We start from the raw sequence: 12,741 nt of genomic DNA, 5'->3' as shown, positions 1-12,741 counted from the left end.
AATATGGAGGGCCAACTATACTTTAAATACTTTAAAATATTAAAAATCCTATTTTAGCTGGTATTATAGTCACATTAACTTTTTAGTTTTTCTTTGCATAGCATATCATTTGTCATCATTTTTATGTCCACTGTCAACTTATTGTTGCTTCTTTGAAGGTAATTTTTCTTTCAGCTGCTCTAAAATAATTTTCCTTTACTTTTGGTTTTTACCAGTTTGACTATGATTGCCTAAATGTAGGTTTCTTTATATTTTCCCACTTAGATTTGTAGAACTTCTTGCACCTGTTTCTTGACGTGTTCTACTAACATATAAAAAACTTAGCAATTACCTCTTTAAATATTTCTTCTGCCTCATTGTCTTTCACTTCTCTTTTAGAACTATTATATGTTCAATATATGTTAGATTTGTCAGTATGCCTCATATGACTTACACTCTTTTCTGTATTTTTCATCCATTTGGCTCTCCATGTTTCATTCTGGATATTTTTTACTGACCTATCTTCCAGTTTACTAATCTTCTCTTTTGTTTTGTCCAATCTATCATTAAACCAATCTAGTTAGTTCCTTTTTGGTGTGTCTTGAACTCTAATTTTTGTCTCCTTGACATGATGAGTCTTAAAACTTTGGCATATTTTTCAGAGTTTTGCTGTTTGGCTTCTTGTTTCTTGTGCTCTGCAGCTTAAGAATTCAGCAAATACCTCATGGGAAGAAACTCCAAGTCTCAGAGTCACTTCTTTGTACTTTTTTTCGTTCAGAAAATGGGACCCTCATATCCCGGCTACTTTGGCTTCTAACTTTTATTTCCTTGGCTCCATGAAGTTGCCAAAAGCTCTGTTGACGTTTCCACCTTTCACCAGCAGCTCCTCTGATTCTCAGTTTCTCACTCCAGGCCAAGAATCAGAGAATACCTCAAAAGGATAAAAATACCTCAACAGCATGGAAAATATTGACTTTCTCTATGGTTCCCTTCTCAAAATCTTAGTCATACTAGTTTTGTTTTTGTTGTTTTGACTTTGGCAACTCTCTGATGGCTTCAGACAGATATCTATTTTAAAATTTTTTCTGGATTTTGTTATTGCTATGAGTGGCAGCATTGGTCTACCACACCCACTCTATCACAGTCTTAAAAGCAAAGGAATATATAGACCAGTTGCACTTATGCAAAGTCACAAGTAAAATATCCACATAAATAACTGTAGGGAAAGGCAGCCTTATACACGCAGTAATTCAACCCCTACTCAACCACATAAGAATAGACCTTGGGTCCAGAACACTTTCTTACCAAAAGATACAGTCCTCATAAACTATGCTGGAATTGTCACCTTGGGTTGGAATATCTTTCCCAGTTTCAGACTCAATATATGCTCCTTTGTTTTGCTTAAGCATGTGTGTCACATGGCACCTGGCCCACCCCACTCTGTATCTGTCCCCAGCAGGGAGAGGATAGGGTCCTTCTGCTGCATCACAAGAGTGGAACATACAGGCCAACGGCCCTTTTGAAGTTGCTGAGAGGGACTCACTGGCCATGGAGGACCAATGCCCCTTGCCCTCTCTTCTCTATGTGAATACAGTGTTGTTCCATCCAGGGCTTGACTGCATTGTTCTCCTTGACAATTCTGATACCATTGTGCAGGAGACAGAAGCATTCAGATTTCTACTCCTGATAATAGGCAATAGATGCCACTTGCTCAACAATAATCCTATAGTAATACCAAAATTTATGTTAATTTGTTCATTGTCCCAGATATCTATTGCTACATCACAATACTAAGTGATTTAGAACAAGAACAATCATTTATTTTGCTCACAAACTTACCATTTTGGCCACACTTGGAATGGTTACCTTTTATCTATGTAGCATCAGCTGAGAGTTTGAAGGGTAAGGGCCATTCAATGGCTGGGGGCTAGAATCATCTGAAGGCTTGCTCACTCACATATCTGGAAGTTGATACGGGCTATCGATTGGAACCTCAGGTAGGACTATTATAAGAACAAGCGTACATGATTTCTCCATATGACTGTTTGTTTTCTTACAGAATGGTTTTTGGGTTCTGTGAATACCCCAAAATATAGGAAATATAAGCTTCCATTCTCTAAAGGCCTGAGCTGTAAAACTAGCACAGCATCACTTCTGCCATATTCCATTAGTCCAGATTCAAGAAGAGGGGACATGGACCCTACACTCTTAATGGGAGAAGTGTCAAATATTTTTGAGTTACGTTTTAAAATTTCCACACTCATTGATCCACCTAATTGTCACATGTACCTAAATGTGCCATGCACTCTCCTAGGTGTTGGGAATATGGTAATGAACAAAACATATCAAGTTTCTTCCCTATAGTAGAAATAGAAACTTAAGACAACACAAATCCACACTGTATGTTCAGGTAATTATAACGCTGTGAAAAAAGGCCAGTGGGATCAGGGGATGGAGAGTAATGATCAGGTTGAAATGGTCACATTTAATCAGATACCTGAATGAAGACTTGTAAGATCTGGAGGAGGAGTGTGACAGGAAGAGGGGATGGAAAACAAACCTGTACTGAGGGGGGAATGAAGTTGGCATGTTTGAGGAGCAGCTGGAAGACCAGTATGGCTGGAGCAGGTAAGCAAAGTTGTGAGTGGAAGGAGAGAAAGTCAGAGATGTTAGCAGGGCTTGGCATGTGATGTCTTAAAAGAAAATCCAAATTCAAATTCCTTAGTAAAATCTTTGAGTACTGTGGGATGACACGGGTGGGCTTTAGGTAAAGGTTAACAGATTGTTATTTGTGCTTTTAAAAGATGATTCTGGCTGCTGTGTAAATTGAGTAGATAGTGGCAAGAAGGGGAAATTAGGGGGCAAGAGATGAAGTAGCTTGGACTTGGATGGCAACAGTGGAGTTGGTTAAAAGTAGGTGGATTTGGAATACGTTTTGAAGGTAGAGCTTAGGACGGTCCAGGGGAATGGATAGGTACTATGGCAGGGACAGAACTGAATATTATTTGCAGTTTTGATCTCAGCAACAAGGTGAATGGAGATGCCTTTAATGAGATGAAAAAGTAGGAAAGAGCAGGTAGGATAGGGGTATAATTTAAGAGTTCTTAAATATGTTAAGTTTGAGCTTCCTATTAGGTATTCAAATGCCAAGAAGGTAACTGAGTATATGAGCATAGAATTAGGGGAGAGGTCAACATTAGGATTCTAAATGTGGGAGTCCTCAAGATGTAAATGATATATAAAGTCATTGAACTGGATAAAAATCACCAACAAAGTAAGTGTGGACAGGAAGGAAATAAAAATTATAAACAAACATTTTCAATTCATTAAAATGAAACATTTTAGGTCACAATTTTTTTTTTTGAGAATAAACCTTAGAAGGAAAGAATTTTGCTGAGCCCTATAAATTCTCAAAATATTACACCGACTATTATTCTTCTCAGAAAGATAAGGAAAATTAGGCAGAGAATATTAACATCCTGGGACCACAATCAATGAACAAAGAGCACTATGGGAAACTATTTAATTGAGGAAAGGTCTCATTTTAAATCTCATCATGCTCTGCCTCTTATTTACTGAGAAAGCAAAAATTTCCAAGAATATCTAATTTCCCAGAAATTTAACCTTTCATCTTAATTGGACTGCACATGGAGTATATAATATCATTAATTTATTCTATAAAATATATTTATTAGAAAATATGAAAATTTTTGCTTGCAATGTAAATAAAATCACCAGCCTTATGTTAATTGATCCAAAACTATATGAATAATGTAGACCTTCTGATACTCAGAAAACAATTTTCAGGACTCTTCTTGCAGCCTTGCCCCAAATGTAACTCTTGCAGATTCTAAACCAAATACATATGAGAAGCATGATATCTTCAATTTAAAAAGAGAGAAAGAAGAGGGCCAAGGACCGAGCCTAGAGAACGTTCAATAGTTAGAGCTCATGAATAAGAAGTGAATCCGTTACAGGTAATTGAGAACTAAAAGTCAGTGAAAAATGAGAAAAAAATAGGAGAGTTTGATGTCTTAGAAACCAAATTTAAAAAAAAATGTCTTCAACAAGAAGGGAGTGAATATTTCTGTTAAATGCTGAAATAAAATGAGCAATAAAAGTTGGCTATTAGATTTGGCAAGACTGGTAACGTTGTTAAGTATAATCTCAGTAGACTTTGGGGACAATGTTATGACTGGCATAGGTAGAAGAGTGAATGCCTGCAGGGAGGTAGAGACATTGAGCACAGACAACTCTTTCCAAGAGATTTACTATAAAAGAAAAGCAGAGACTAGGGAGTTGCAGGAGGGAGACACAGAGCCTAGGAAAGTTTTACGACATTTACTACAGCATATTTATATACTGTTGGGAATGACCCAGAAGAGAGAGGGAAGTTAACGATGCAAAAGATTGAAGGGCAGTTGTAGGTGCCATGTCTTAAATAGGCAAGAGGACGTGGCTTCAGTGTACAAGTGAAGGGGTTACCTTTCAGTGGAAACAGTTCAATCATGTTAGAAAGGAAGGAAGACTATGTGGGTAGTCATATAGGTTTGGTGGTGGAAAAATGAAGTTTTCTTTTGATTACTTTGATTTTATCAATAAAGTAGGTGGCAATCAATCATGATCTAAGAGTAAGGTGAGATAAAGGGGTGTATGATGTTTGAGGAGAGAAAAGGAGTGAAATATTCCCTTGGAGAACAGGAGAATGAATTAACTAGGGCACGGAGTAATTCTGAGAGGCAGTGCCCACAGGTTTGGGGCACTTTTCAGTGAGCAAGAGGGAAAGAAAATCTTCAGAGAACAAGAAGTTCTACAGAGCACACTGGAAAGATTTGAGAATGCAGTAAAGAATTGGAGATAAGGTCAAATTAGGAGAACTCCAGATGGTGGTGTTCTGAAAGCTGTGGGCTTTAGTGCTGACAAGTATCTACACAGATATAAGGCTTGATGGGATTAGCTTTGATAGTCCAGAACTACATCCAAGTGTTTCCAGCGTACATTGCCATGAGATAAAGTTGACTTTACAAACGGTGTTGTGAGAGTACTCTCATACACTTTCCTTATAGAAAACAATGAAACAGGATCCCTTGCATCAAAGACAAAAGTAAATTCCAGATTGTGTAAAGACCGAAATTAGAAAAAATTTTAAACTATAAGAAAGAAATATAGGAAAAGCCTCTGTGTCCTTGGAACTGGAAAGTATTTTTTAGTCAAGTCACTAAAAGTGCAGCACATAAAAAGATTAATCAACTTGATGCCATTAAAGATTTTTAGCCTGACAATAGCATCATAAATAAGTTTAAAAGACAAGGGAAAGACGAGAAGTTGACATTCACCACACATGATAGAATTGATACAGGGAAAAAAACTTTTTAAGGCAATGGATATGCAGTTCACAGAGGAGGAAAAAAAGAATGGCTAATAAATATCTGAAAAGACACTCCACTTCACTTATAAGCAGGAAACTATAAATAATATTTTGATATCATGTTACATCCATTTAATTGGAATGAAAAAAAACTACTTATAATGGTATTCACTAGTGACCACAAGAAAAACACAGGTTTGCATACAGTATTGACGGGAGAGTAAATTGGTGTAACCACTGTTGACAACAAGTTAGCAGTATCTAGTAAAATTGAAAATGTAGGTACTCTATCACCTACCATTTCCACTTTTGGGTACATCCCCCAGGGAAAATTATACCCATGTACCTACAGAGAGATATACAAAAGTATTTAGAGCAGAGGTGCTCACGATAATGAAAAAAATTTGTAACAACATAAATTACTTTGCTTAGGGGAATGGATGCATGAAATATGGTATATTCAAATTACAGATGATGAAGCAGTTGAAGAGAATAAAATTATACATATACCATGCCAACATGCACAGATCTGAAAAACATCACGTTGAATGAAAAAAGCACATTGCAGAGAGACTTCACCATTTTATAACTTATATAATCACTATATTGTTTATGGATAGCATACAACTCTAAAAATATAAAACGTTGGCCTTGGAAAGATTCACACTAAATTTACCATAGCAGCTATCACTCTGTGGGAGAAGGCAGGTATGGGAGGAAAAAGTACACTTTAATTTTATAAATGAAGAAAAGGAATTTAAGAAAATACATTAAGTTATTAAAAATCATACATGTATAGGCATATCTTTGATATATTATTTTGGTACATTTCTCTATTTTTAATTCTCAAAATCAAAGAAAAATGAAATAAGGATGGGGGAAGATGAAGAAAAATTTAGCAGAGCATCCAAACAAAAATGAACATTTCTATTAATAAAGACACAACAGCTGATCTCCCTGTGCTATGCGGCTGCTTCCCACTAGCTATTTTATGTTTGGTAGGTATGATTCAGAATATGTGTATGAGTGTTGTTAGATCACTTTATAAAGTTGTTTACAAGAGGGCACCAATCATATGCGCTGAGCAATGTGTGCTTTCTCTCTCCACAGGCACGCGGCTATACCCCTCAAGTACTGCAAAACCACCTTTTTTCCAGAGTGCCCACCTGTATAAAATGGCTTTTAGTAAAAAGCCTCTGAAGGCCTTTTATTTCCAAAACCACTGAAACAAGGAAGAATAAATCATCCTGAGACTAAGTCCTCATAGTTACCCTTGCAGAGCCCCCATCACTATCACTTCTAGCTTTAATTTCCTTTAGTTTGCACTGGTGAGAAAATTACCCAAGCAAACTCCCCCTAACCCCATGTCTTCTCATTAGACTAAAGAAAAGTCAGAGCTGTGACTCACTCTCTCCTCCCCCTGGTAACCTGGCAGCAGTGTGTGTGCATATGTATATGCATGTGTATGCAAATATATGTCTGAGCATATGTGTGCATGTGTACGCAGTGTGTGTATGTGTGTCTATATGTTTGGATGTGTGTATATGTGAATATGTATGCATATATGTCCATGTGTGTATGTGTGTGGTGTCTTGTGTGTACGCGTTTTTCAGGGGAAAGAGTTGCTGATGTAGGACCGTGTGGTCTTCTATTTTTCGAACACTGTGAGAAGCGGGCCTTCTTTGTAGAAGCTGGTTATGGCTGTCCTTCCCATCACTGCAGAGGCCTGCTGGGCGGGACATCTTCTACCTCACTGTGCTTGCTGAGGGGTTCTAGCTAAGCAGGAGTGGTTTGCACACTGGTAAAGGAGCACTGTGTAAGGCTAAATGCCCCAGAAATTAAACTTAACGTCTGTATAATGCTTTACTAAAATGCTTCCACATGGGTTATTTAATAAAGATTTGCCATAGAAATATGTTCTTTCCACACTCTTCCTCGCTTATTGCTTGCATTTACTCACGTAGCAGTTTTTTGGAAGACCTTAAGAACAGATACCAAACCAAGAGATAAAGAGAACCCATCCATTTGTCCCCAAATCGGGCTTTCTATTGGCAGAGCCATCAACCAAGCAATAGCCTGCTTAGTGTGGTGCCTTCCAAAGGAGTGAACACCCCTCAAATTGTTTTTGACACGGAGCTGGGAGGAGGCCTTGTCCTAAGTCTCACTTGAGGGCTCAGACTGGAGCCCAATACCTCTGCCTTGTCAACCACCCACAGCCCTACCACTCCCAATGGAAAGACAGAGACTAGTATTTATGGCATAACTACTCTGCTTCAATTGTCTTATATCAATATTTATTTCATTTACTTCTCACACTAGCCCATAAGGGTTGCTTTCACAATCCTGCTTTTATAGATAGTAAAGGATTTTATATAACTTACTCAAAGACGCAGGGCAGTAAGTGTTAAGAGCTAATGTTTGAACCTCAGTCTTCCAGAATCAAATCTATGTTTCCTACACCACACTGTATTCTAATCAAAAAGGAAAATAGAATAGCCTTTTCCCCTATATGTCATGGTGTCAGAAAGAATTTGCAACTTTTTTGAGTGATCCTTCTACCTACAGACCAAAAATTATTTCTTGTCTCTTATCTAAAATATGACTCTTTTCTATTCCTCTAAAATTAGCAGAAATAAAGCCCATCACCCTATTAACTTCCTTTTCATAGGATTGTATGGAATATATCTGAAAATGGAAGGTATCTAAACAAATAATAAAAGAACATGTTTAAGGGCGCAGTCCTTGAAACTAAAGGAACATAAATGGGAGGTTATGATACACATGTGGTCAACCAGCCAGAGCTTGCTGTGAGGGCAGTAGTGAGATGTCTAAAAGCTACCCATGCTCCATGCCTCCCTCGGTCAAGGACAATATTCATTTTCTCCCAGCCCTCTAAGCAAAATACTTTATTACATGGTCTTTCTAGCATTGACCATTGCCAGGGGTCCAAATACAGTAAATGGATCAATGGCTTGATGCTATTAAGCAGCTCCTATGAAGAAAAGAAACAACCTGCAGTTTCCTTGGCAATAAGACATCAATACTAGGCATCCTCCGGGAAGGCCTCCCGAGCAGAGTGCCTACACACATTCCTGATCAATAAAGCATTAAACAAGGATGAGTGTACCAGCGTGGCAAACAATGAACAGTGCTGAATCATCTATATCCCCTCAAAATGAACCAAACTTCAGACCATGTGAAATGGAAGTTTTAATCATCTTAAGCATATCTTGACACATCCTCATGCATGACTTACTTGTAAGCTGTGCCCTTTGGTCAGGGCTGGGCTCACAGTACGTACTCAGGCAGTACCTACCTTGACAACACTGAATAACAGTAGTAGTAACAATAATGCAGTAATAAGTAATAATAATAATTTCTAAACGCTGTGTGTTTATTAACTTGTTTAATCCTCGCAACAACCCTATAACATAGGTACTATTATTATCTCCATTGTAAAGAAAGAAATGGAGAGGTCACCAAGATGGTGATATAGCAGGCTCCTGAATTTTCCTCCTCTCATAGATATTCAGAATATACAGCTACATATGGATCAATTCCCTCTGAGAAAAATCCAGAAACTAGTTGAGTGACTCCTACACATCAGGCAGCTGAGAAAGCACCCATATTGAAACAGGTAGGAATGGCTGAGATGTACACCATAAAGCCCACACTCATGGTACTTTACAACTGGGAGTGAATTCTCAACTCCCAGCTTCTCCAAGAGGAGTGAAGAGTTTGGACATCACATTTAGCACCCCAACTTTTAAGGCTGCTACTCAAGGTATGGCCCCCAAATGACATAGCTGTGAGAACCAATGGTACTTGTGTTCATGAATCCCACAGGACTACAGCAAACAAAGAAGCAGTTTTTAAAAGGATGTACGAATACTCCCTGTATATGCCTGGGCTCAGTGCAAAGGGAACAGGAAAAAGCACCCATCTCCCAGTTTCTTTCAGGAAGGGGTTTGACTGCCTACTTTTCCAGCTGCTGCCTGAGGGTTCAGCTTCTGATCAGCCTGCATCTAAGTGCTGACTACAGTCCTCCCCAGAGCTCAAGAGAGCCAGTGGGCACCTTCCTTACGTTCTCCCTCTGGCTTTCTCCAACAGTAAAACCAAGTCTCCAGCTTCTTCCTGGAAGGAGCTTGTTCACACATTTGGTATACCAACTTTTGTGGCTACCACCTGAAGAATAAGCCCTCAAATTACCTAGCTCTGATAGCCAACAGGGCTCAGCATTCATGAGTCTCACAGGACCATATTAAACAAAAAAAAGCAGTTTTCAAATGGTCATGCAAGCACTTTTCTGCAGCTATTCCTACCAGGCTTAGCAGAGAGGGAGCAGGCAAAACACCTCTCTCCCACTTTCTCCCTGGAAAAGACTTGACTTCATACTTTCCAAGCTTCTGTCTGAGGTTCTGGCATTTAATCAGTCTGCATGGGGAGCTGATTAGGATCCTCCTGGGAGCCCAGTAGAGCTGGTAGTCACATCTCCCACTGTCTCCCCCACCACAAACCAATAGAAAAAGCAAGTCTCCAGATTGTCCCTTAGAATGAGCTTGTCCACACACTTAACAACCCAACTGTTATGACTGCCACCCCAGGGACTGGCTCTCAATTCACCTAGCTCTGGGACCCAAGAGGGTTCTGCATTTCTGAGTCCCTTGAGACCACACAAAACAAAAAGGCAGTTCTATTTGAGCTACAAGAACTCCCAGAGATTATTCCCTTTTGCTCAGCACAGTGAGTAAGCAAAAAACACCCAGCTTCTGATTTCACCTTAGTAGGGGCTATACTGCATACCCGATGTCCTGATTTCCTACCTGCTGCCTGAAATTCCAATGTTCAATTAGCCTGCATCAGGGAGCTCAAGAGGCTGGCAATTAGTAGTCCTCTGGGCACCTAAACAAGAATATGAGCATTTCCAACATCTTTGGTACACTGAAGGGTTTTGTTACACCCTTAAATACTGAGAGCCACTAAGAAAAGAAATGGCAGCATGGACATAAACAAATGTTTGAAAGGCAATCAGGAGCTCAGGTCAGGCTGACTGATGAGGTTAATTTCCTATATGAGGCCAATCTGTCAAGACAAAACAAGTGACTGTTTTATCTAATGTGCAGAACTCAACAGGGAGAGTCAAAGAAAATGAAGAAACAGGGGAATACGTTCCAAACACAAGAACAAGAGAAATCTCTAGAAACCAACTGTAATGAAAAGGAGATAAGTTATTAACTCAACAAAGAATTCAAAATAATGGTCATAAAGATGCTCACCAAGGTCAGGAGAGCAATGCATGAAAAAAGAGAATTTCAACAAAGAGAAAATATTAAAAAGTACCAAACAGAAATCACAGAGTTGAAGAATACAATAACTGAAGTGAAAATTTTAATATAGGACTTCAAGAGCAGACTAGATCAACCAGAAAAAAAGGATCAGCAAATTCAAAGACAGGGCAGTGGAATTCATCCAATCAGAGGAGCAAACAGAAAAAGAGTGAAGATAGCTTAAAGGACAATGTGACACCATCAAGGAAACCAATATATACATTATAGAGGTCCCAGAAGGAGAAGAGAGAGAGGAAGAGGCAGAAATATTATTCAAATAAATAATGGCTGAAAATTTTCCTAACCTGTGGAAAGAAACAGACATCCAAAACTAGGAATCCCAAAAAGCACAATATAAAAAGAATCCAAGACCCACAGTGAGACACATTATAATTAAATTGTCAAAAGTTAAAGACAAAGGAGAATCTGAAAGCAGCAAGAGAAAAGTAGCTTGTCATGTACAAGGGAACTTCCATAAGACTTTCAGAAGGTCTTTTTAGCAGAAACTTTGCAGGCAAGAAAAGGGAGTGGGATGATCTATTCAAAGAAATAAAACAACAACAAAAACAACCTTGCCAACCAAGAATACTCTACCCAGCAAAGTTGTCTTTTACAATTGAAGGGATGATAGTTTCCCAGACAAACATAAGTTAAAGTAGTTCACCACCACAAGACCAGCCTTACAAGAAATGTTAATGGGAGTTCTTAAAGCTGAAACAAAAGGATGCTAATTAGTAACATGAAAACATATGAAAGTATAAATCTCACTGGTTAAGGTAAACATATGGTTAAATTCAGAATATTCTAAAGTTGTTATGGTGGGGATGGTAGATCACTTATAACTCTAGTATAAAGGTTAAAAGAAAAGTATTAAAAATAACTAAAACAACATTATATTTGTTAGTGGATATGCAATATAAAACAATATAAATGTGACATCAAAAACATAACCCCTAGGGGGAAGTATAAAAATGTAGAACTTCTGTATGCATCCAAAGTTAAGTTGTTACCAGCTTAAAATAGACTGTTATAAGATGTTTTATGTAAGGCTTATGCTAACTACAAAATAAAAACCTATAGTAGATAAAGAGAAAGGAATCAAAGCATACCACTATACAAAGTAATCAAATCACAAAGGAGGAGAGCAAGAGAGGAAGAAAGGAACTGCAAAACAGACAGAAAACAAAAATTGACAATAGTAAGTCCATATGTATCAATAATTAATTTAAATGTAAATGGACTAAATTTTCCAATCAAAAGGCAGAGTGGGGGCTTCCCTGGTGGCGCAGTGGTTGAGAATCTGCCTGCCAATGCAGGGGACACGGGTTCAAGCCCTGGTCTGGGAAGATCCCACATGCCACGGAACAACTAGGCCTGTGAGCCACAATTACTGAGCCTGCGCGTCTGCAGCCTGTGCTCTGCAACAAGAGAGGCCACAATAGTGAGAGGCCCGTGCACCGCGATGAAGAGTGGCCCCCACTTGCTGCAACTAGAGAAAGCCCTCGCACAGAAACGAAGACCCAACACAGCCATTTAAAAAAAAAAAAAAAAAAAAAAAAAAAGGCAGAGTGGGTGGATACATATATATATATGTATCTCTCTCTATATATATTTATATACCTATGTATATTAATCTATATATCTCTATAAATATTTATATATCTATATCTATATATAAATAAGACCTGGCTATATGCTGCTGATAATAAGAGACTCACTTTAGCTTTAAGTACATACACAGACTGAAAGTGAAGGGATGGAAAAAGATATTCCATGCAAATGGAAACCAAAAAAAAAAAAACAAGCATAGAACTACTTATATCACACAAAATAGACTTTAAGCCAAAAATGTAACATGGAACACAGGTCATTATACAATGATAAAGGGTCAATTAATCATAAGGATATAATAATTCCAGATATTTAGAGCACTCAATATTAGAGCAGCTAAATATGTAAAGCAAAGACTAACAGATCTGAAGGAAGAAATGGACAGCAATACAATAATTTTAGGGAGCCTCAAAGTCCCACTTCAACAATGGGTAGATAATCCAGAGGAAAAAACAA

General features: G+C 38.2%; 1 long non-coding RNA gene across 1 annotated transcript in view; it reads left to right on the top strand.

Annotated features, from left to right (window-relative positions):
* The window catches only part of LOC132352590 (uncharacterized), a 426,053-nt gene extending 419,278 nt beyond the window's left edge, over positions 1–6,775 (top strand). The window contains exon 4 of the long non-coding RNA XR_009498799.1: positions 6,458–6,775. This is a non-coding gene — a long non-coding RNA (uncharacterized LOC132352590). The remainder of the gene's footprint in view (positions 1–6,457) is intronic.
* Positions 6,776–12,741: the final 5,966 nt, after the last annotated feature.

This window comes from Balaenoptera ricei, chromosome 18 (genome assembly GCF_028023285.1).
Source record: "Balaenoptera ricei isolate mBalRic1 chromosome 18, mBalRic1.hap2, whole genome shotgun sequence".
Lineage (NCBI taxonomy): Eukaryota > Metazoa > Chordata > Mammalia > Artiodactyla > Balaenopteridae > Balaenoptera > Balaenoptera ricei.
Note: the sequence above shows the minus strand (reverse complement) of the source record. Positions and strands in the feature narration are given on the sequence as shown.